At 40.6% G+C, this 26,044-nt stretch overlaps 1 long non-coding RNA gene across 1 annotated transcript in view; it reads left to right on the forward strand.

Annotated features, from left to right (window-relative positions):
* The first annotated feature begins 10,239 nt into the window (after positions 1 to 10,239).
* Positions 10,240 to 26,044, forward strand: part of LOC136379813 (uncharacterized) — an 88,599-nt gene continuing 72,794 nt past the window's right edge. The window contains exon 1 of the long non-coding RNA XR_010746804.1: positions 10,240 to 10,283. This is a non-coding gene — a long non-coding RNA (uncharacterized lncRNA). The remainder of the gene's footprint in view (positions 10,284 to 26,044) is intronic.

Consider the following 26,044-nt stretch of genomic DNA (forward strand, 5'->3'; position numbering starts at 1 on the left):
AGGGCAAAGGCTCCAAGGTATAAAAATGATATACATGCACAAGTAGCAGTAACTCAGTCAGCTTGGCTATAGAGTCAAGCATCTGTGAAGAGGCGATTTCAATTTTTGGTATGTGTCTTCCACTTTAGTGACTGTAAGCAAGTCTAGATGGGATAAAGTGTAAAAACAGAGGGCAGTATAAACAACTAATGCTGCACTCAATAGATTCACAAGCACTAAAGAGTTTGATTACAACTGTCCACTTTAGATACCTTTTTAAAATTACTTAGTGAGAGGATGGGGAGGCAGAGACAGACTCCCGCATGTGCCTAACCTGGATCCACCAGGCAAGCCCACTAGGAGGGTGATGCTCTGCCCATCCGGGACCCTTGCTCCATTGCAGCTGGAGCCATGTTTTTAGTGCCTGAGGTGGAGGCCATGGAGACAACCTCAGTGCCCAGGGCTGCAGGAGGGGAGGAGAAGGAGAAAAAGAGAGAGAAGTGAGAGGGGGAGGGGTGGAGAAGCAGATGGATACTGTTCTTGTGTGCCCTGATGGGGAATCAAACATCCACAGGCCTCCAGCGCTCTACCACTGAGCCAACTGACCCAGTGTTAGTCAAATAAGTTTGTAAATTGATATATATGTTTGCTTGCTTATAGTTTGCATTGGATGTGGGGGATAGGCTGTAAGCAGGCAGGGTCCTTAAGGCCTAAGGCTTAGTTTTAAGCCTCAGATAAGTGACTTTGTATCAGAAACTTCTTTGTATATTGGATTAAAGGTTTTGATTTCTATACTATAAAATGGGACAGAGGAGCTCATCATAGAGAACAGAGAAAGGCCACGTGGAGGAGAGGAGAAGCAGCCAAGATGGGGGACTGTTGAAGGAGAAGCCAGTTTGTGTAGAGTTTGTGCAGAGAGAAGATGGGGAACAGAGGTGAATAAGGCTGGTGAGGTAGAAACCTTTGATTCTAGGAAACTCAGATAAGTCAGTGGCTTTGGAAGCCCTGAATGGAAAAGGAAGTGTTTTCCCATTGTTTATTTCTTGCCTGCCGGGTGCAAGCTAGGCTTAAAGCTAATGGTTCACCAGTTCTTGGCTCCGTTGTTTCATTACTGTCTGTCCAAATCAAATTCAAACCTGCACAGGCCAGGTGGCTGTGATGGTGGCCGTGGCTACTGGCCATACACCCGGGCTCACTTCAGATTCTTAAAAGTGCTTTTTATTTTTCTAAAAGAAAATAGAGCTAATCATACATTTATTTAATTTAAATTTCAACATCCCATAAAGACAGACAAGTATTATCCCTATTTTACAAATTAAGAAATTGAGATTAAGTTTAAAGTGATCCCAAAGTACCTTGCCAGGGTAGGGAGGCACACAGTCCTTAACCCTAGTCTCTTAGGTAGTTAACCCAACAACCAGCCTGGAATATTCTAGACTTCAGTCTCTACCATAAGGTCTTAAGTGATCCTTATCAGGCAATCTAGTAATAGGGAATAAAATGTGAAAACTCTGTTTATATTTTCCCTGCCCTTACGATCATTTGGAACCGACCCCCCTAACATTTTACTTTTTTTCTGATTGGAGCACTGGTAGCAACTCCAGGGAGTTCACCTAACTGAAAACAAATTAAATTAAGATCTGCCAGTTACATGTAAAACATCATTATACCGACCATTATAAATTCTCCTCCACTATTTATGGTGGATTGCTCCTTTTGTTTTAACCTAATCACAACACAGCATTAAAGGAAAATCAATGCTTGAAATCCCTTCCAAAAAAAAAAAAAGTAGACTCAGTTCTTACTGTCAAGATTAAAAATGAAGTGTTACACTGAATAAAACTCATCCTCTCCTCATGACATTCAAGATAGCGCATTCAAAGCAGAAGGGACCAGAGCAGGAAATTAGCAGGAACCCAACAAATTCAGCCAAGACTCTGATTTAATTAGTGCTGCCGAGAATCTAAGTTCTCTAAAAGCGACGATGGGAACTGAGAGTCACTGTTCTGGTCTCCTGCCTTCAAATTTTTCTGTGAACTCTTTATTTATTTATTTTCATATTTTTCTGAAGTTGGAAATAGGGAAGCAGTCGGACAGAGTCCTGCATGCGCTCCGCCGGGATCCAACCGGCATGCCCACCAGGGGGCGATGCTCTGCCCATCTGGGGCGTCGCTCTGTTGCATCCAGAGCCACTCTAGCGCCTGGGGCAGAGGCCATGGAGCCATCCCCAGCGCCCGGGCCATCTTTGCTCCAATGGAGCCTTGGCTGCGGGAGGGGAAGGGAGAGACAGAGAAGAAGGAAGGGGGGGGGGTGGAGAAGCAGATGGGCGCTTCTCCTGTGTGCCCTGGCCGGAATCGAACCCGGGACTCCCGCACGCCAGGCCCACGCTCTACCACTGAGACAACCGGCCAGGGCCCCAACATTTTTTTAAAGTAGTCGAGTGCACCGCACCTAGTCCGCAGCGGAGGGACAACGGTACTGTGAGTCACAAATTAATTTTCACCTTTACAGTCCGTCGGAAGAAAAGACCCAAAATTTCTTCTAAGAACGCGAGGAAAGCAGGCGAGTGACCTCATGACCAGAAATAGAACTTTTGAAAAAAACTTTTTATTTTTGCGACGTCGTATCTCGCGAGAGCTGCCGCGGGGGCCGCGGCCAATGGACGCGGGCGGCGCGGGTCCTTTATAAGGAGGGCGGCGGCGGGCGCTGCGGAGGCGGGCCCGGCCGGGTGATGGCCGCTCTCTGACTAACCCTATTCGAGTCGGGCGTGGGCGCCGTGCTTTTGCTTCCCGCGCGCTGTTTTTCTCGCTGGCTTTCAGCGGGCGGAAAAGCCTTGGCCTACCGCCGTCCACCATCTAGTTTATTGAAAAAAAAAAAAAAAAAAGCCAGCGGCCGGCTATCTCACCCTCCCGGGAGCCTGCGGCGTGCGCCGCCCAGCCCCGCGCCCGCTTGGAGGCCGCGGTTGGCCCGGGCCTTCTGCGGAGGTGCCCATTGCCGCCGCGAAGAGTTGGGCTCTGTCAGCCGCGGGCGTCTGGTGGGCCGAGGGCGACGACTCCTAACGCAGGGAGAGAAACGGAGCGGGAGCCCGCGCGGTGCGCTTCCCTGAGCAGTGGGACTTGCATCCGGGACTGGGCTCGACACATGCAGCCCGCAGAGGGCTGTGGCTGGAGGGGAATTTGCTTTCCCACCGGGGGGTGGGGAGGGTTCGGCTGTGCGCGTGCCTCTCTTTGCTGTCAGTGGGGGCCTGTGGACCTCCAGACCTGCTGATTGGACCTGGGTGCTTGCAAATCGCCGAAGGACACGTGAAGCACCTCTAAAATTGGCCCAGTTGCATTTTAGAGAGGGGAAAGGGGGAAAGAGGGATCAAGAAGCATCAACTCCCATATATGCCTTGACCAGGCAAGCCTGGGGTTTTGAACCAGTGATCTCAGCATCCCAGGTTGACACGTTATCCACTGCGCCACTACAGGTCAGGCCATGCTTGGGAATTTTATTGAGGTTCCTGCTGCTCCCCAAAAAGATCTTGACTAGTCTCGATCGGGTGTGGAAGAGCAATGTGTGTGATATTACTAAACATTTTGTAACTAGAAGAGATTGCGTGTTCTCAGAGTGAAAGGTATGTTACTTAATGGTCATTGCTTTTCACCCTTCCCTCTCTTTGCCTTTGGGTGTAAAGTATTAAGTGGTGTCAGAAAATAAGTTCACAAGGGAATAATATACCCGCGCCCCATTCCCCAAAGAAGTGGGTCTGGTTTCTTTTCAGAGAAGAAAAGCTGATGGCCCACTAGGTTAAAGGAAACAACCTACAGGCCATTCAGTGCACTCATCCCCCAAACCTCACTCTAGACTCAAGTGTGGATTCAGTGAGTTCACCTCCTTAAGGCAGCTTTTCTGGGGGCAGTAGTTGAGAGATAGTAAGTAGCCAGTGGCCTGTATAAAGGCAAATTAACCAAGCCTGAATCCTAACCTGATGGTACACAGGCCCAGAGAGGAGGACCATGTCAGTAAAATTTTAAGTGGGTAGGTAGGTCTATAGCATCTCAGTCTATAACCTAAAATAGGTCTGTAGGTGTTGTACAATACAATTTTTATTTTTTTGAGAGAGGGACAGATAAGGACAGACAGGAAGGGAGAGAGATGAGAAGCATCATTTCTTCCTTGTGGCACCTTTGTTGTTCATTGATTGCTTTCTCATGTGCCTTGCTGGGGTGGGGGGTGGCTGGGCTACAGCAGAGCAAGTGACCCCTTGCTCAAGCCAGCGGCCATGGGGTCATGTCTATGATCCCACGCTCAAGCTGGCAATCTCAAGGTTTTGAACCTGGATCCTCTGTGTCCCAGTCGGACGCTCTATCCACTGCGCCACTGACTGGCCATGCTGTCCAATACAATTCTTAGCTTTATGCAGTTAAGAAATGTGAGAAAACAAATGCACTTTTGCTGGTAATGTTGTCAAGTAAGAAGGAAGAAAAATTTTCCCCAGTCAGCATGGTTTTATGGAAAGAACTCAGGGTAAGTGAATGAAGCTCTAGTTCTCATTTTCTAGATTCTTTTTAAAATTTTCTAGATTCTTGAAAGTAGCTTCACCAAGCTTTCTTTTTCTCAGAAAGTGATCTTAAGACCTTTGAGGACTGCCCGGGCTCCCGGAACTACAAATAGATGTCTTTTGTTCCGGCTCCACCTAGTGGTGCTTTTGCTTTCTCACATTTACAACGTTGGTGTTGGGCCTGAGGCAGATGATGGTTATCTACTGGGAATACTTTTCTTATTCTTATAAAGAAATAGTGATTTAACAAATAACAATTAAAAAGCGGGCCCACAGTTGTCTAGTTCTTATATTTGAAAGCTTCCCTCTGTCTTATAAACATTTAATTTTTTTTGTTTTGGCAAAATGGTCTTAGGTTACGCAATTCTGATGTAAGACAGGGCCATCAAGTTCTCCCAATGAGATCATTTACATAACCTTTTGTAGAAAATAAATTATGGCAAATATGACTTAGTGCTACAAGATTTAAATCCCTCTACAACAGGGGTCCCCAAACTACGGCCCGCGGGTTGCATGCGGCCCCCTGAGGCCATTTATCCCCCCCCCCCCTCGCTACACTTCTGGAAGGGGCACCTCTTTCATTGGTGGTCAGTGAGAGGAGCATAGTTCCCATTGAAATACTGGTCAGTTTGTTGATTTAAATTTACTTGTTCTTTATTTTAAATATTGTATTTGTTCCCGTTTTGATTTTTTATTTTAAAATAAGATATGTGCAGTGTGCATAGGGATTTGTTCATAGTTTTTTTTTATAGTCCGGCCCTCCAACGGTCTGAGGGACAGTGAACTGGCCCCCTGTGTAAAAAGTTTGGGGACCCCTGCTCTACAAGATTTAAATCCCTCTAATAGATATAGACATTGGTGCTTAGAGGGGTTTAACTTACTTGCCTAAGTTAATTATTTGCAGAGTTGGAACAGCAACAAGGCCTCCTAAATTCAAGTCCAGTGTTCCATTTACTATGTGGCACCTTAATGCTACTTTGGTTTGCCTGGGAAGATGACTGACATTAACCCCATCATCACTTACTGGTTTAAAATAACATCCTTTCTTGGTTACTTGCCTGTGAGCTTAGTTTCAACACCCCCACCCCCACTTCTTTCCTCCACAACTTCTTTGATGTGATTTATGCTGGAAAGTCCAATGTATGTTTCACTATTTTACAAAGTTAGTTGATCCTTCTTATTTGTGTTAGTTACAGTTAAAAAGTCACCGTAGGATCCCTGGTTGGATAGCTTAGTTGGTTAGCATCTGCCTGATGCACAGAGGTTGCCGGTTCAGTCCCAGGTCAGAACAGATTGATGTTTCTGTCTCTTTTCCTTCCTTCCCTACTCTAAAATCAATAAATTAAAAAAAAATTTTTTTAAAGATACTTTGTTAAAAACAAAAGGTTACTGTAAACACGGAATTAGTGAATACCAAACCATTTCTCTTAGGAGAAATATGGAATGAGGTTCCTGTAAGCCACTGGTCACATTTTATCGAGTAACCAATGCATAATCTATGTGTTTCTGTTTACAAACCCTTTAATATATATTATTGATTCATTAACAGTGAACTTACATCCAGCAACACTAGTGCCTGTACAAAGCTTATCTAACAAGCATTTTCTCTGTAAGATATAATAGCTTTCTTGCACTTAGGATCACCAGGCAGCACTTCAGCACTATGCTTGGGGGCCAATTTAAACAGCAAATCATCAACAAGAAGCACAAAAATGGGAAAAAAAAGTGTCACTAAATACACCATAAAAAGGGCACTTGTTTATAGTGTTCTTTTGAGAACAAGTAGAGTGTCAACTTGTTTGACCTTACCTGTGAACCTTAATATTAGGTGACTCAAATTTTTCACTGCTCTGCATATGTCCATGAATGACTTAAAACATTGCAGATAATTGATTTTGAGGTTACAAATAAATTTTAGTAGATGAACACACACATATGGAATTTGTGAATAGTGAGTATCTACTGTACTTCATGGTTTATATGACACCTGTACCTGAGAGAATCTGTAGGTGTCCACATGGTCCCTGAAATTTTGGGGCATCTTTTCATGCCTTTTATATTATTTAAACAAGTAATTTGCAAAGGGATGTAATGTGAGAATGTATATGAAATTTTGAAAATAACAGTATTTGTCCCATTTATTTTCCATTATTTATTTTGAATTTCAAATAATAAAGGAGGAGGATGGGAGTATTTTATGCTCATGAAGAAAGCTACAGCTCTAAAAGTGACAAACAATTTGTTTTGTCTTTAGAGCAAGAGGCTTCTTTTCGAAAGTTCTGGGTTGGCTGTAGTTCTTCACTCTGACCATGACATGAGTTTTAATTCAGCTTGTCTTGGTTGTGTGGTCAAAAGTTCCCCGTTAGCCTGGCTCAGGACTTAAGATAGAAGTAGATAGCACAGCGTACCTATGTGCCCACATGTGTCCCGCTCACACAAAGGGTAGACAGGAAGAGGAGTTTAAAACCAAGGTGCGATTGAAAGGACAAAAGGTAATTGTCATTCTTCCCCACTTATTTTTTTAAGGTAGTATTGTGTGACTGGAAGTAAAAACAGCAAAAATACCCACGGCTTAGGCCAGAGTTTGTAAATTTAAATGTCTGCAATGGACATGAAGGAGACAAAGGAATGAATCATTCCAAGATTAAGGAAATAGAAACTATGGAGATAGTGGGGAGAATGAATGTCCTTTTAAAGGGGAAGCAGCCTATTGGGAATAGAGTTCCAAAATTGTCAATACTTTAGTGGAGGACAAAAATAAATTAGATTTTTATGTAAGCACTGATTTTTAAATGTTGGTAGCTAGTATCAAGTAAAATTTAAATATTGTCTGTGTGTTTAATAAAGAATTTAGCTGGTCTTTGTTCTTGAGTCCTGGGAGGTGGCCTCTACTCTCTTGGAATTTCCTGAGTGGTAGGAGTACCTTTCATAATCATGGTGGGCCCCTCAGACTACATGTCATAGTTTATGTGATGATTCAAATGAGGCTGGTCACATGGAATTATCAATCTGCCTCCCTGAGAGGGAAAGGGGGCCTGAGACTGAGTTGTGTGATTCAACCAATTATCCCAGTGTAATGAAGCCCCAATAAAAATTCTGGACACCCTGAAGCTTGGACAAGCTTCCTTGACTGGCTATATCAGGGAATTGATTTGTGTTACCACATTTCAATTCATTGGGAGGATAATATGTCCCTAAAGACAGAACAATGGAAGCTTCACATTTGAGACCATCCCAGAGCTCACCCTGTGTATGTCTCTCACTTTGGCTGGTTCTCATTTGAATCCTTTTGCTATAATAAAACTGTAGTCATCAGTATTTATACTTTCCCAAGTTCTGTGAGTCTTTGAAGCAAATTAGCAAACCTGAAGGGCTAGTGGGAACTTCTGAATGTGTATTCAGCTGTTCAGAAGCAAAGGTGGCCTGGGGACTCCTGGAATTGGACTGGTATCTGAGGTAAGGGCAGTCTTGTAGAGGACTGTACTCTTCACCTGTGAAGTTTGGTCTACCTCTGTTGCTGTCAGAAGTCAGTGCAATGGGCTAGTCAAAAACCTTTTGAGATAAAAATCTGCCCCATTACAGGCTACTAATTTATGACCTTTGGCCTAGGCAAATTCAATGATAACCGGAAGTTAGGAATGCCTTCCTCAGAAGTGTGTGAGTTTGGACCATTCTGCCAGTTCAAGGCCCACCCAAGATAATTGTATGTGAGAAGAGGCTATGCTGTTGGCATCTTTTATAGGTTCCTGGGAAAATTCCTTAAGATAGAAATTTCAAAATTAAATTTTAATAATATTCTGAAACAGTAGTCTATTCCTTCCCCACATAAAGGAACTAGGAACTTTATTCCAGTGTTTTTGCCTGAGGGATAAGCTTGTCCTTCAGTGTCCATTCTCTCAGATACTGGTGGGCCTGTGTGGAAGCTTCTACCATCACCTGGTAGAACTAAAAGAGTTTCCTCCGCAGCCTTCCTCTATCCTGGTTTAGATTTCCCCTACAAGAAAAATATCAAAGTATGCAGTATTTTCATTTGTGTTGCCTCCATTCTCATTTCTTCCTTAAGAGAAAAGGGAAACAGGAAGAAATGGTAATGAGGTATCCTTGTGGGCAAGCACATTTAGCCTGTGTTCTGACCTCGCTGGGGATCTTCTGTAAGTGGCCCAACTTCAGAATCCACATCTGTTGCATGGTTATACGGAGATTTACCTGGAAGGGTGTTATAAAAGAGAGGACAGGTAGGTCTTACTCTCTTTGCAAGGAAAGCTTTTACAGCACTCTGATGGGAGTCCTGTGGCTGTTCCAACAGGAAAATCCTGATTTGTTTTGGGTGAGGATGGACTTGCTAATGGTTTGTGAGTCTTTTTATAACATTAATTATTAACTTGATATACATTCATAATATAAAATGTTCTAGATGATGTTTACTATTTTGTATTTTCTATTTTTTAAGCCAGAATTTATTTCTATTAAAAAAATACTGAAGAGCCTGACCAGGCGGTGGTACAGTGGATAGAGCATCGGACTGGGATGCGGAAGGACCCAGGTTCAAGACTCCGAGGTCGCCAGCTTAAGTGCAGGCTCATCTGGTTTGAGCAAAGCTCACCAGCTTGGACCCAAGGTCACTGGCTTGAGCAAGGGGTTACTCAGTCTGCAGTAGCCCCATTGTCCAGGCACATATGAGAAAGCAATCAATGAACAACGAAGGTGTTGCAATGAAAACTAATGATTGATGCTTCTCATCTCTCTTTGTTCCTGTCTGTCCCCATCTGTCCCTCTCTCTGACTCTCTCTCTGTGTAAAAAAAAAAAATATATATATATATATACACACACACACACACACACACACACACACACACACATAAATAAATAAATGAAAAATACTCAAGAGACTTTACAAAGGCCCAAAGTTGTCCAGGTTTAATATATGATCATGGTGCCTTGACTGGTGATCAAACCAGCAACCTTTGCACATCAGGATGATACTCTAACCAACCAAGCCATCTAGTCAGGGCTGTATTATGTCTTGAAGGTTGTAGGTTTTTACTTTGGTGATATATATATGTGTACCATGGTTGTCTATATTAGTAATGCATAATTACAGCTATTAAAAGCAATTTTAAGAAAAACCATCAGAAAAAATATATCAATGAAGAAATATCAGATTTTTATATTTTTGAATTAGGTTATTATAGCTAAAATGAAAAAACCATTATTTATACATATCACTTGCAGAAAATAGTTATTTACTTACAATTATTTATTAGAATGCAAGTAGCTTACTAACGTAAATCAAGTGACTTACTTTCAACCTTGGAAGAAAAACTCAATTAAAGCAGCAATTGAACTGTAATGGCACCAAGGAGTTCAACTTGACCTCATATGCCAGATGATAATCATCTTTCAAGTGTACAAACAAGGAAGCATAGTTATCAAAGAATGAGAAATACATTTGTTCAAAGACCATTTACTGCTTTAACAAGAGGTGAAAGCTTGCCAGAAATGTATAAACACCTAACAAGGTGCTTTTCACTGGCTTAACATGTTCAAAGAATTGGGGGGCAATTTTAAAATATCTTTGAAGTTGTGGGTATTCATCATCATATCTAATAATACTTACTTTCTTGAGTCCCTCTTCAAGTAGGGCAAAGCAATTTATCTGACTTATTTTCATGACATCCTTGTGAGATAAGGCAACTACCATTATCTCTCTTTTGCAGATGGAGAAACTGAAACACTGGGAGGTAAAATCACTTGAACAAGGTCAGTAGCAGGTCCAAGAATTTAAACACACACATTAAAGCTTTTAACTTCCATTTTAGTTTAATTGCAGAAAACTAAACAAACAAAGAATTCAAAAATAAAGAATCTTTTACTTTTTTCCCCCTTTTAAGTTAAAGAATAATTAATGGTCAATCAAGTTTTCCTTGTCTGCTTTGGTAAAGAAAACTGTCTAAAACTAGGCTTTTCACAATAACTAAAATCTTATTAAATTGAAATGAAAGAAATATTTGCAAAGCCGTGATATTTATTTAACAAACACCAGATGTCTGGTCTGTAACTTGTGCATTGTTTAGGATGTTGAGACTTCAAAGGTGAAAAAAACATATTCCCTATCCTTAAAGCTCTTCTTGGAGAGAAGGATTATATAAACATTTTATATTACAGTTTTTTAAAATTTAACGGGATTTTTCATTTTATCCCCCAAATCTATTCCTCACTTTCCCCATCTCTATAAATGTTCCTGCCATACATGCAATTGCTCAAACTGGTAATCTGGGCATTGTCCTTGACTCACTCTCCCCTCCCCCCACCATAGCCAATGGTCTAGGTTGAAAATAACCCCCGAAATCTTTCAGTCTACTTCATCTCCATTGCCACCACCCTAAGCCAGTTCACTATGTCTTGCAAAGACTTTCTGACTTCTTTCTGCTTATCTTGTCCCCTTCACCACCAAATCATTCAACATAATGCAGCCTGAGTGATCCTATCATAATGCAAATTACTCTGGGGGTGTGTATGGCTCAGTTAGTTAGAGTGTTGTCCTCATACACCAAGACTGCAGGTGAGATCCCTGGTCAGAACACAAACAAGAATCAACCAATGAATGCATAAGTAATTGGAACAACAAATTAATGTCTCTTTCTCCTTCCCTTTCTAAAATCAATAAATTTAAAAGAAAAAATCTGGGATATTCCTTTAAAAAATACAAATAAACAATGTTTTCTTTATATGTCACTTTAGTGATTTCACAGTGCACTTGGAATAAAATACAAGACAGTTTAATCAAGATTTTGTATGAACTGGTCCAACCTCATTTTAACCCCTCTTCCTTGCATTGTGCTCCAGCAACATGGTCTCCTTTCAGTTCCCAGGACTTCCCAAACTGTTTTTCACCTTGGGTCCCCGCTTAAATTCCTCTCTTTCAGTCCTTGAAGTTTCTGGCACCTTCTCACTCTAATACCACTTGCTGAACAGCTTCTCTGATCCCTTTTTTAAAAACAGGTTTTTCTTTGCCCTGGCTGAGCCCGTTGGTTAGAGCATCGTCCTAATACACAAAGGTTGTGGGTTTGACCCCCAGTCAGGGCACAAACAGGAACATATTGGTATTTCTGTCTTTGTTGGGCAAATGAGTTGTAAAAATCTGTATTTTCTGGTTTTGCTCACTCTTAATTGAGCTGCTCACGTGATGATGCTCTCACGTAATACAACTGATTGTTTTCATGCTTGGGGAGGGGCTTGGTTATGCTAATGTGCGTTGGGGGAGGACTTTCACGCTGAAAAGTTGTAAAAGAAGGAGCTAGGAGGCCATTTTGGGAGAGAGACCATGTTGTAGAGAGGAGGAGACCACGTGGTTGGAGAGGAGACAGTCAAGATGGCCGAGTTCTGAAGGAGAAGCCAGTTTGTGCAGAGAGGAGAAGGGAGATGAGGAACCAGAGGGGATAAGACTGGTGGGGACCTTTGATTCTAGGAAACTCGGATGTGTCAGTAGCTTTGTGAGCGCTGAAGGAGTGGGTTTTGGAGCCCAGTGTGTTTGTGTTTACTCGCTTGTGGAGTGCGAGCTAGGAATAAAGGTAATGGCCCACCAGTTCTTGGCTCTGCAGTTTCATTACCATCTGCCTGAATTAAATGTGAACTTGCAAAAGCCAGGCAGCTGTGATGGTGGCCATGGCTACTGGCTTTACACCCTTCCTCTCTAAAATCAATAAATAAAGTAAAAAATACAGTGAAATAGGTTCTCCTTCTATTAGGATATTGTGTTAGTTATTTTTATACCATATTTTCCTAATTTGTAATTATTTTCTTATCGCTTATCTTCTTCACTGAGCTGTAAAGAGAGGAGGAGTAGGAACCATAACCATATGATTTACCTTACTGATATATCTTTGGTGCCTAGGATAGAATAGGTGCTCAATAATTATTTCTTGAGTAAATGAATGAGTGCATTTGGGACAGAGGACAGACCACCTAATTGTAATTGCTGTTTTACTAGTACAGAGGCAAACTGCTAAATAGACATCTGCTAAGTAATAGTGTTTTGTTCTTTTGTTTTGTTTTGCTTTGTTTTGTTTTGTTTTTTGGGTTTTTTTTTTTTTTGAGAGAGAGGCAGGGACAGAGAGGGACAAGAACATCAAGCTGCTCCTGTATATGCCCTGATGGAAGCAGAGTCCGCATTCTGAGACTATGCTCCAACCAACTGAGCTATCCTGCCAGGGTTTAATTTTTATTGATTTTTAGAAAGACAAAGAGAGGAAGAGGGGGTGGGGAAGGGAAGAATTTGTTGTTTGGTTGCTTTCTGTGTGTGCTCTGACCAGGGATCGAACCAGCAACCTTGTTATTTCCAGATGACACTCTTAACCAACTGAGTTAACCAGCCAGGTCCAGTAATAGTGTTTTCTAATTTTTTTCAGTTATAAAATTAATGTAACAATATCACAATATAAGTTGAGAAATTGAAAACAATCACATTTCAGTAAAACTCAAATGTCATTTGGAATATTTCTTTCCAGTCTATTTTTACATGTACATATATTTTACATAATTATACTTGATATGTACATAATTATTTTTTAAATTCTCTTCAAATTCTGTTTTTCACTTAGTAATAAATCATAAGTATTATTTTGTGATATTGTAGATCCTTCAGAACCATAATTTAATATCGTTGCCTCATGTTTCATTGAATGGTTGTATGGTAATATATATAACACTTGCCTACTGATGAGTACTTAGGTTGTTTTCAAATTTTTCCTGGGAATTATGAATAAGTATTATGTACAACATTTACTAAATCATTATTTCTTTACTTAATTACTAAGAGTTTTTCAAACTTTTTATTGAAATATGTTGTATTTCACACATATATATAGAAAGGTAAAAAAATAAATTGTAAGTAGTATACCAAAAAAATAAAAAAGAGTTCATGACTAACACAAGGGGTAGCACAGTCATCCTTGAAGAATTGAAGGATTGTTTCCTTGGGGATTTGGTATCCCTCCGATATCAAAATTCTGAGATGCTCAAGTGCCTTATATAAAACGGTGTAGTATTTATGGATAACCTATATTTGCATATGAACTACAGCAGGGTTACCTATATATCACTTCATTCCTGTGGATTCAACACAGTGTTTGGCATGTGGCACATTTAAGTGGTTTGCTTTTGGGAACCTCCTGGGATTTTTGTTTTGAATATTTTTATCTGTAGTTAGTTGAATCTGGGTTTCAATTAATTGTCCATACTTGTATAATACCTCTGGGTGATCAACCTATTTTGCTTTCTCTTCTAAAATTTCTCCAAATAGAATTTTTCTTGATCACCACATACATCTACATATCTAAAGCACTAGATCTGGCCACAGCTGCAGACCTTGGGTATCTGTGCAGATTTCATCTCTGAATCTTTCCCAGAGTCGTCCTACTAAAATGAAAAACATTGTATCTTCCCTGCCTATCTTTCCCCATCCTGTTTTCTATCTTGCTTTCACTGCCAATCAGTTTTAACAAAGCAGGAGGTAAAGATGTCAAGGAGAATGAGAGAGAAAGAGAAGGGGAGGAAGAGGGGGAGGAAGAAAGGAGAAGAAGGAGGAGGAGAAGAAGAAGGAGAAGAAAAGGGGGAGGGAGAGAGAAAGAATGGCCCAAAACATTGAGTGAGTCTATTTCTCAGCGAGGTTTGTGGTTCCAATTCACAAGGACTAAGAAAATCAATACAGGCTGGGTATGGACAGGACAGTGCCTCTGCCACATCATACCCTTTTTCATCCAATTGCAGCCATGCACTGCATGTAGGTGGAATGGATTGACCCTTGCTTATATCCAGGATGGTTCTAAGCCCATCTCACTTGCCATCATGATCTGTTCTGGGGTTGTCCAACTGAAACAAGTCTCAAACTTCAGGTTAATGGTTGAGTGAAATAAAGGTCTCGCTCCTAGAATGGAATGAAGAAACAAGAAACCAATGTTGTTGCTATAAGCAACTAAAAGGGAAGCCAGTCTGAGGACAGAGGCAACACATAAAAAAAAGGCAGAATCCAGGGAAGCAGAGAGAGAAGAGAACCCTAAATGGACCATATTTAAAAGCTTTCCTTACTCTGGACTTTTTAAATACATACATTAAAGTGTAGAAAAGAAAGGCTCTTAACGTTAATAATTTTTGGCAAAACTTACTTTATTTAAAACAAAGAGACTTTTAGCAGAACTTATTTTTTCTGAAAAGACTCCCTATTCTTGGCCTTGGGGCCAGTTTCCCAGACTGTGACCTTGGGCTAGCTTTGCAAAGTTGCAGGTGTTCTCAGAATGTTTCTCCCTGAATTAACTTTATAGATAAACATTGTAAGAAAGCTGTTTCACTGCTTTGTTTTACTGCTATGCTTCCTCTCCTCCCCATTCCTCAGTCAGTATGTAATTTCTCTTTAAAAGCCAGCCCATTGATTTGAATGACTTAGGTCTCCATGTGGTCCGCAGCTGGTTAATTAAAAGACTCCTTAATTTTTTAATTTGGCTAATTGATTGATTGTGTGGCAAGATGTCTTAACTCACTGTTCTGATATAACATGAACTGATAAATTACTTTGATTGTTTAAGCCAGTTAGCGTTAGGTTTTTGTTGTTTCTACTTAAAAGTACCTTAACTGATGCAGGAGGATTGGCATGATGATAATATGACTACTATCTTGCTAAGTAATCATATTGTAACCCTGTCCTAGAAGAGGGGTTAAGATGGCTTTTGTCCTAGAAGGAAATGTTCTCTACAACACAGGAGGCCTGCCTCAGAAAATTCTGGCATCTACTCTTCTCCCACTTTGTATTCCCAGGCTCTGGGCACAATGATAGGTGGCGTTGTTATTTCTAAAAACAGGACTTGCAACTTTCAGATAAGTAAATTTTCTCCTATTACAGATGTTTTGAAATTGAAAATACCATGGATGTAGTTTGTGATCTTTATATATATTATATATTCATTATACATATATATTTTATATATATATAATATATATATATTTAGTGAGAGAGAGAGAAAGGGGGAGAGATTAGAAACCAACCCATAGTTGCAGCACCTTAGTTGTTCATTGATTGCTTTCAGATGTGCCTTGACTGGGGGTCTCTAGCCAAGCCAGTGACCCCTTGCTCAAGCCAGCAACCGTGGGTCAATTAGGGTCATTTCTATGATCCCACACTCAAGTCGTGACCCTCACTCAAGCTGGTGAACCTGTGCTCAAACCAGAGACCTTGGGGTTTCAAACCTGGGTTCTCAGTGTCCCAGGTTGACGCTCTATCCACTTCACCACCGCCTGGTCAGGCTAGTTTGTGATTATTTATAACATCAAATAGGCGAGGTAGAGAAACTAATTTTAAGGGAAAGCCAATCTTGACAGCAGCGCTATGCTTTTCAGGGATGTAGGCCTAAAGGTTAGGAAGCTGAAACTACAGAGAATGCTTGGAATGTTTATTCTTAGAGGTGAAAGACAATTCTATTGTGTGTGTATGTTGGTATGTAGCTTTTCAATAATGAGGTAAACAGTCATGGCAAGGACCGACTCTCCAGCCCTCCTCCACCCCTCTCTCCTGTTCTGTCTTTTCCCCAGTACTAGCCCTCACCTTATTTGATTGGTTGTTTATTACAGAGAGGTTCTTATGAATGATGTTATAACTGAAGTGAGAATATTTCTGTTTAATTTTTGTATCAAAGTTAATATTTAAAAGGAATTAATACTTTTGGATGTTGGATGGCCATCCAATATGTTATTCCTGTTATGGAATAAGTCTTTCTTTGGTATTTATTGCAACAACCAAACGATAGCAAAAAAAAAAAAAAAAAAAAAAAAAAGCAAAGAAACCTCCCCTCCACACAAAACAGCACTGTGCTGATAATGCTTCTGAATGGTTGACTTCCACTGTAAGAGGCCTCCCCTTCTCTGTCAGACAGTAGGGTGTTCCTGTGGGGGCTACAAGAAAATTAATACTTTTACTTCTATCTTCTAAGTTCTTCTTGCTGGGCTGATTATCAAATTAACAGAGACAGATTCACAGGAGAAAATCATATTTTGACAACATGCACATGGAAATTTACATATGCATGAAAATTCCCAAAGACAGTGAGGCAATATTAGGTATATGTGACATTTTGGACACAGGAGAGAAAGGAGGGTAACGGGATCTAAGCTTTCAGAAGTGGTAGTGGGGGTTTACAGGTCGTTGAGGGGATTGGAGCACACAGCCGGCACATTCTAGCCAGGCAGCCCAGAAACAATGGGATGCAGGGGTTTTCTAGCTAACAGGCCCCTGCCTAAAACTTCCCCATTTACTATAGTTAATTTAAATTAAGCTAAGGCACCATCCTAAAATTCTCTTCCTGGAGTAGGCCTTTCCATAAGAATCACTTAAGCAGGAAGGGGAGGGTCAAAAGTTCTTTCTGAGTCTTAATAAACAAACAGCTTAAAATCAATATCCCAAAAAGCAGCTTCAGGGTGGCAAAACTTTGGTCCCCTTTATTCCTTAACCAGAAAGAATGTTTTTACCAGTTCATTAATGTAATTTTCTCAGTTATTGCAAGATTAGAATGAAAAGAAAGTTATGCAGAAAGCAAATGAGAAGAACAGAGGAAATGCTTTGAATTCACCAGTTCTCTACTTTTCTCCATGTCTGTCTTTTATTCTTGTCTTTTCCCAGCATTAACTCTGACCTACTTGTCTCTTTGTCTCAGAGTTTCAGATGCTGATTTTTTAATAGGGTCACAAGTATATTTATTGTATATTATTCTCACAGGTATATTATTCTCAATTTCATACTGTTTACACTGTATTTCCCAAAGGTGTTCTGCAGGCTGTTTGCTTATTTTTTTCATCTGCTTATTCATGTGCTCATTCATCCAATAAACTTTTACTGAGTGTAGCAGAGTGTGTTGGCATTATGCTAGGTGTTAGGAGGGCTAAGCACTGGGTGACCAAACCTCAGGGTCCCTGGCAGTAAACTAGATAAGCTATACAGTGACAAGTCAACTAGCAAGTATAAAATATATAATTACTATCAAAGTAAGAAATGCCCAAACCTGTAGAAAATGTTATGAGTTTATTTGAGCCAAACCGACAACATGTGCCAGGGAGCAACATCTCAGATGCTCCTCAGAGTGACAGTTTTGCAGTTTCCTTTTTGTATTTGAGATTAAGAAGGAAACATACGGAAGATGACATGGAGGTTGGAGAAAGCAAGGTGGGGATTGGATTAGCTTGCAAGACTATGTGCTGTCGTGAGGATGATTGGAAGGTGGGGTAGGCAGTTTGAAGGTGTGTATGCACAGAAACAATGGACAGGGCTTGCTCCAGGCAAATATAAACTTTTCAGTAAAAAGTTACATGCTTGGGGCGTGACTCCCCACCACAACCTGCCCAGTTAGGAGGTTCTGATTTGTTGCACCATCTCCTTTTCATCCACGTTGTAGAGTGTGAAGGAAGTGAACAGGGTGCTGTGCTGGAATACAACGGATGGGGGAGAAGGATCTAAGTAGTAGAGGGAAGAGAAGAGAAGTGTATATATTTCAATTATACTCTGCAGCTAATTATATGATAAAGAGTTATAAAATGGATGTGAGAGAGGGGAAGAGAAAACTGGGCATGATTCCCAGGTTTCTGGCTTGAGAAAATATAGGATGAATACATATGGGATTAAATAATATGAGGAAAAACAGATTTTGTAGGAAAATCAATGATTTGGTGTTTTTATGTTGAGTAAGATTCAAAACACCTAATGGAAATATTTTAGAGTTTCCGTAAGTCCCAGTTTGTATGTAGGACAAGCCCTGTTTGTGCCTATCATTCCACTGTAATTGTCAATTGTGTTCTCTTTCATTCTCAAGAGTCCTGGTTTTATAATACATTACATGGTCATACTGCGTGTTGGTTAGAGTGGTTTTGTTGGATTGGGAAGGTGTGATGTTATTTATAATATTTATAATAAGAGATATATATTTGGTGTTCCTCCATTTCTGGCACAGAGCTCCTAAACTCTTAGAATTTCCTAGGTAACAAGAGTGATAAAGATGTCTCGATATTCGTAACAAACCCCTTTGAGCCTCACAGGAGTTTATGTTAATAAGATGACTTTGGAAAGCATGTGAGGGTGGGGGCTGGTTGCTAGAAAATCAACAAGGTGTTCAGGGGGTTGGAAATTTTATTCACCCCCATATGAAGTTAGAACCCAGGTCATGTATGTGCCAGAAGTCCTTCATTCTCCTAATAAACAACCCTTTGCTGATTAAAAAAAAATGATCATTTTATTTTATTAATACAAAAATAGTATGTTATAGCTACTATTATCTGGATTTTACATAGGATAAAACTGAGGATGAACAAGGTCTGTTATCCAACTTGTATCCAATCTGTATCTGTACTTCCAACGTATCCATGCCCCATGTTACTTATTCAACTTTTCTCCTTTCCACTCTGGTGGGTGAAATGGAAGGGAATAAAAGTTAGTCATCTTTTCATTGCACTAAAATTTAGAGTGTCTGGCCTGATTCTCCCTTTGGGGCCTTACCACAGTTCTGATTATAGTGCTTTGTGTTTTGGTTGTTTTTTTTATCAAATTATAAGAGAAAGTTTATTTAGAAAGTCACAGAGGTGGGCTCAGGAAACACATTACAGAGGCCAAAGGAGGGTCCTTGGAGCTTTGCAGAAAGAAAGGCAAAGGTAATGCACCTGGGGGGAGAAGGAATGGGAAGAAAAAGGCACGGGCATGCTCCCGAGAGTGCAGTGATGGGAGGCTGCTTCACATGTAAAATCTGGAGTGGCCCAGAGAAATCAGACTTATCATCCTTGAAAATAGAAAGAGCACCAAACCGAGAGATAAAATAGCCGGGTTTAAATCTCAGTGTTGCCGTGTAGATTCTCAATGACCTTGGGAAATTCACTGAAACCTGAGCCTGTTTCCTCATCTCAAAAGGAGGTTATTAATATCTACTCTTTCTAACCCGCAGGGATTTGTCAAGATTAGATTAGACAAACCATGTGAAAGTACACTGCTCTGCAAATTGAAGTACCCAGCTTCCTTCCCTCAAAGAAATAGTTTGAGTCATCTCTGCATGTCCTAAGAATAAGAATAAAGGAGATTCATCTGAACCCATGAAAGTGGCCTAATCCTGATGTTAGAGAGAAATCTTGGGCAAGGTATAAAATATAAAGAATGATCTAAGGAAGACTTTCAGTCAATTAGAATTCAACTGACCAAAGTCTTTAATTAATCAGGATTAGCTTTTGTTTTGTTTGTTTGTTGTTTTTTTGGGGGTTTTTTTACAGAGAGAGAGAGAGAGTCAGAGAGAGGGATAGTTAGGGACAGACAGATGGGAACGGAGAGAGATGAGAAGCATCAATCATTAGTTTTTCACTGCGACACCTTAGTTGTTCATTGATTGCTTTCTCATATGTGCCTTGACCGTGGGGCTACTGCAGACCAAGTGACCCCTTGCTAGAGCCAGTGACCTTGGGTCCAAGCTGGTGAGCTTTGCTCAAACCAGATGAGCCTGTGTTCAAACTGGCGACCTTGGGGGTCTCGAACCTGGGTCTTTCGCATCCCAGTCCGACGCCCTATCCACTATGCCACTGCCTAGTCAGGCCAATCAGAATTAGTTTTTGAATGTTCTGATTCTAAATCGCTAAAAGAAATTTTTTGGATTTAGCCTGGGATTAATACATTGTTCACCCATCTACATTTTGTGGCCACAGGTGGTAAGTGTGGAGATGACAGTAGAATAGAATGAATGGAGTCCTTGATGACATTGTTGTGCTCCGATCTTGACTTGCTCTGGGACCTCCTGCTTTTGGACTTTGTGAGATTATAATTTTCTTTGTTGTGTGAGGCTCCTTCAGTTGGGTTTAATTGTTATTTGCAACCAAAAGCATCCTAATAATTCAGCTCTGCTAAAACATAGGCAGGTTTTTTATCTCTTCCTACTAGTCTAATGCTCCAAAACACAACGGCTTCACAGAAGCAGCACACTGCAGAAAACAAATAAAAAGCAAAAGGTTTTGGTATAGAATTAGAAATTTATTCACCTCACTTCCTTCATCTATTCTGCTGAACTCCTGATAGCTGACTGTGGTTGACTGAACTTCGGTATGTTTCTGTCTTCTAATACCTCTGCTGGTCTCCTTGGACTTGGCCGTTCATTGTCTAAATCCCTGCTTTTCTTTGATCTTTCCTGCTTATCTAGACTTCCACCCCAGATCTGGCTTCTCTTAAACCACCTATAATGCCAACCCCACCCAGACAAGATACACCTTTGTTTTTTAGCTTAAACCTATTTATGGAACATGAGTCATAATATCTGCTGATTTGATGTTACAAATGTTTGTATGTAACGTTTTTCTAACAGCTTCCATCCCTGAGTCCCTCACAGCCCCTACAGCTTGGAAAACCGCCAGCAACCGGACCCTGCTAAACTGAGTCTTTTTATCAAATTGCACACCCCATTTCTTTTGCTGTGTCATCCTTGGGACTGGCACATTGTCCTTCAGCTGCCCAGTTATAAACCTTCATCAATTTTTTTCTTTCTCCTGTCTCGTCTCAATCTCTAATACTATATAATCCCTGCCCATCTTAACCTAAGTATAAACTGCCTCATCATCTACATTCTTGATTCATTCAGCCCAGCTTCTCTTTTCCTTACTCGGTAACAGGCATAATTATACATTTCATACCTCGGAATCCTACTTGTCCTGTATTCAAGAAAAGCAGGAAATTGTCATTCTGGTGCTATTCTGATGCCATTGACAAGTTACAGAAAGTTACACATGAGAAAAAATGACATATAACAGGGTTAATTAATTTACCAAGTCTCACAATTGATGATGGTAGTGCGTGCCAGATCCAAGCCCAAGTCTATTCGTCTCCAAGGCCTGGACTGCTAATCACCATACTTCTGATTTCTTACTTTCAAAACAGGAATAAAGAGCTAGCTGGTTAGCTTAGTTTGTTGTCCTGATACGCCAAGGTTGTGGGTTTGGCCCTTGTCAGACACATAAAAGACTCAACCAATGAATGCAGAAGTAAGTGGAACAACAACATACTGATATTTCTCTCTTCCTCCCTCTAAAATCAATACATGAAAAAAAATCATACTTAACTTGAAAGATAAGCTATATTTAATTTTGAAACACACAAAACTAAACATATACTCACCATATGGTCCAGCACTCACATGTCTGGACATTTATCCCAGAGAAATAAAGCTTACATTTTTACAAAAATGTACATATAAGTGTGCACGGCAACTTTATTTTTAATAACCCAAACCAGTAAACACCCATAATGTCCTTCAGTGGCTGAATGGTTAAAAAATTATGGTGCAGGCGCTGGCTGGTTGGCTCACTGGTAGAGCGTCGGCTGGCATGTGGAAGTCCCAGGTTCTGTTCCCAGTCGGCACACAGGAGAAGCACCCATCTGCTTCTCCACCCTTCCCTTTCTCCTTTCCCTCTATGTCTTTCTTCCCCTCCTGCAGCCAAAGCTCCATTGGAGCAAAGTTAGCCCCGGCTCTGAGGATGGCTCCATAGCTTCCACCTCAGGCGCTAGAACGGCTCCAGTTACAACGGAACAACACCCCAGATGGGCAGAGCACCGCCCCCTGGTGGGCATGCCGGGTGGATTCCGGTCGGGCGCATACAGGAGTCTTTCTCTCTGCCTCCCTGCTTCTCACTTCAGAAAAATACAAAAAAGAAAAAATAAAAGAAAAAGAAACTGGCGCACTCACACCATGGAATGTTACTCAGCAATGAAAAGGAGCAGACTATTGACACATGTAATGATTTGGCTGCATCTTGGACATTATGCTTAGGGAAGCAAGCTCGTCTCACAAGGTCCTATACTGTATGATTCCATTTACATACCATTCTCTAAGTGATAAAACCACAGAGGTGAGGAACAGATTAGTGATTACCAGAGGAGGATTTAATGGTGGGTGTGCGTCCTGGGCCCTGACTTTTGAAGGGCTCTGCAAAACCCCAACTTTACACTTTTTTCTAATGTAAGGGGCCAATATTTTCTTCTGTACCCAGGGCCTCAACTGACCTTAATCTGCCTCTGGTCGTTGCCAGGAATAGGGATAGTGAAGGGGAGGTGGGGGGCAGATGTATCTATCAAGCAGCAGCACGAGGGAAGTCTTTGCCCCAGAAGTTTAGAAGTTTGTCTTGATTGCATTTCTAGCTACACAAATCACATTCAATAAAATGACAGAGAACTATGCACATAAATTGTAGCAATGTCATTTTTATGGTTTTGATGTTGTGTTATAGCTCCATTGGATGATCCTATTAGGGAAACTGGGTGAGGGGCAAATGTGACCTATATATACTATACTTGCAACTCTGAAGCTATAGTTATTTAAAAAAATAAAAGGTTAAAATAGCCTTTTGTCTCTCATTTTCCTCTCTACCTTCTGTTCCCCAATCTAGCTTGTTACTCAGCCAGAAAGCAGGTAATATTAAATTCTATTCTTTCCTTTATCCCCAAATCTAACCAGTCTTGAAGCCCTATCTCTCCACCCCTGAGTGTGCATTTCTCTGGTCTGGCTGTCCTTCCATCCTCTTTGCCTTTGCCCTGTGTCAGACCCTATAGCCTGACATTTTGTAACAGCTTCCTGGCTGGCCTTCTATACCCCACCTATCTTTTACAATACTGATGATTTCTATAAAATACAAATCAGATGCTATTACTTTGCCAAAGAACAGTTAGTGGCTCCCAGATGCCCGCAGCTTCAAATCAACTCAGTGCGGTAAACAGTGCCTTCAGTTCCTGCTCTCCACTCCTACTATGAACAATCTGAATGTCCCAGAGATTCATCTCCTCCCCATTCTTGGTTAATCTTGGTAGACTGCTGGCATAGCAAGCAGGTCAGAGTTAGCAGACCAGAGCAAGCTGGTATCAGCCTGTGGGCTTCAGAGGTTTTCCTTTTCTATCAAGGCCACTTCTCTGACCAGGGACCACCCCTGGCACAATGATGTTGCCTGGCGCTAGAGCATTGTGGAGCATGGCCCTTTTCTGCTGGGATGTTAGCCGTGAGTCATGTGGACCATCTACACAGGGGCTAAGCTGTGGGATAATAAGAGTACAGGATGCTTGTGGACACTATACTACCTCTCTGTTTATAAGCTCTTCTCTTATAACCTTTCATTTTTATATCTTCCCTGAATATATGATACTAGGCATATATACCTGGGACTCCTCTGTGTGACACTTGCTCACCAGACTCACCTACTGATGCCCACTGAGCATGTCATCTCCCACAATGACCTGTCATTCTCGGGAAGTGTTTCCTCTGCTGGTTCATGTGCTCTTCAGTTTTCTATTACCTACACCTTCCTGATTCCTGCCTGTCACTGAAGCAGAAACAGATCTACTGTCTTTCTCTTTTACGTAGTTCCCCTTCATTCCTCTCTGAAGGAACCTTTGACATTGTTTTGTGTTCAGTACAGATTTGTTAAATGAGCAAACAAACTGTGACATGTAGAAGGGTGTCTTATAAATAGTCAATGCTAAACCAATGTTCATTATGAAGAAAATGCTTTACTGAAGCCAGTTAAATAATCCAGAATGGTTGTAAACAGAATTGATGATAAAACAAAACCAATTATCAGTTTTCAAAAACATGAACTTCTCTACACATATACACACGTACACACCATATACAGTGTAGTGTGTAATCAGCTTTCACACTTAGACTAGCACCCTGCAGTTTCCAAGGTCTCATCCCTTTTTCTTTCTAGATGATCACGTTGGGGACTTATTCTGTACCATTCATACCTCATACTTCACACCAGCTTCTCTTGACTGTGAGACAGCTGAGACAGGACATGATGTGGTAACCGAGTTAAAGAAATACTTTTTAGAGCGGAAGATGCTTTATTATGTATGAAAACAACGGAATTTCGGCCACCAAATTATTTCTTTCAGCTCAACACCAGCCAGCAGAATAAGTACAGGTCATTCCTCACATTCATGGTCTGGAGACACAGAACGCTGTCCCTCTCACTTGCAGGACAGTTTTAGTGTGGTGGACTCGCTGACTCCGACATGTTGCTTTGATGGTAGCTTTCTGCCTTACCTGGGCTATCACTAAATTTGAGCTTAATTAGGCCTATTAGAGACCGGAAGAAGGCTAAGTGTAAGCTACCCTATTTTTCTAAAGAAAATTTATTTTTAACTAAATCTAAAATTAAACCTGACTTTGTCTTAAGCACTTCTAGTGGCTTTATGAGAAAGCAATGAAAACAAGCTATATTTTAAATTTTAATTTTGAAATGAAGTTTAGATCATTAAAAAGGGATAATTTACTTATGGTATTTCTTCATTATAGTATCTAAATGGTGGGCCAAAAGGCAACCTATAAAACAATGATTGGCTTTCAACCTTTAATTAAAAATAAGAACAATTACTCATAACAATTTTTCTGATTTTAGGGAACAAAGTTTCGTTTGTTATATTTTCTATTCTTTGTTTTCAAACTTTTATGGATTTTAAATAGCTGTATAATCGAGGAGAAACTGACTACTTTCATAAAGCCATTTTATCCATTTTGAATTTATCAGTCAAAACCCTAATAAGGCTGAAAACTTTTGGCTCAACCATTTTATTTTTTCTTGACAGTAGATGGCAATATCTGTTCATCTGTAGTAAAAACCTCAATCACTGTAGCAACCACAGATTTAGATGTTTTCTCTCCCACCCGATAGAGTGAAGCCAGTCTATCTAAAATTGTAAACCTAAAGACGGAAACAGTTTGCAAGCCAATACAATCTTACTTTTAAATTTCTGTTGAGGGTTACAAAAGCACACGAGCAGATGAAAACTATGCCTCTTTCACTTCAGGGCAGAGAGGCAGCGGCTCTAGAAGAGGCAGTCGGCTATTGTGAACAAAGAGAACCTACAGGTAGACAGTCTGGGGCGAGCGAGAACAAGAGAGGTTAAGCTAATAATTTTTAGCTAGCTCTATTGAAATTTATGTTTAAATCTCATTACATATTCAGAGAGGGTTTGTTTTTTTTGCTTATTTTTTTTTTAATTCCAAAGTGTGGTTTTGCTTAGAAATTTTAAACTTACACATTTTTATTTTTGAGAAATAAAACAAAAAAGTAAACAAAGCCAGTTTTGTACCCAAGGTTCATATTTACTCTTTCCTTCTCAAGGAAGTAAAGGGGTTGGACTCAGAGCAAGGGTCCTTCTGACTCCCTCAACCAGAGCAGTCACATTTCTTATAAAGTGGATTTCTAGTGTTTGTTTGCAGAAATAGCTCCATGGCATTACAACTTTCAAAAATCACTGCTGCTGGGCTAAGGAAGAAGCTGTTCTACAGGTTAAACAGCTTTACTTCTGTGATAAACCAGAGCTTTTTTCTTTTCTTTTCCTTTTTGTAAAAAAGGATAATATGCAGTGATATCCCCCTTAGCATCTAACATCATCTATGCCTTTGAAAATGCTAATGTCTAGTATTGTGCACTATGATGAAAGAAACATATTGACAGACCATAACTCTTTAGCTTTT

Source organism: Saccopteryx leptura, chromosome 8 (genome assembly GCF_036850995.1).
Source record: "Saccopteryx leptura isolate mSacLep1 chromosome 8, mSacLep1_pri_phased_curated, whole genome shotgun sequence".
In the NCBI taxonomy this organism is placed as follows: Eukaryota; Metazoa; Chordata; class Mammalia; order Chiroptera; family Emballonuridae; genus Saccopteryx; species Saccopteryx leptura.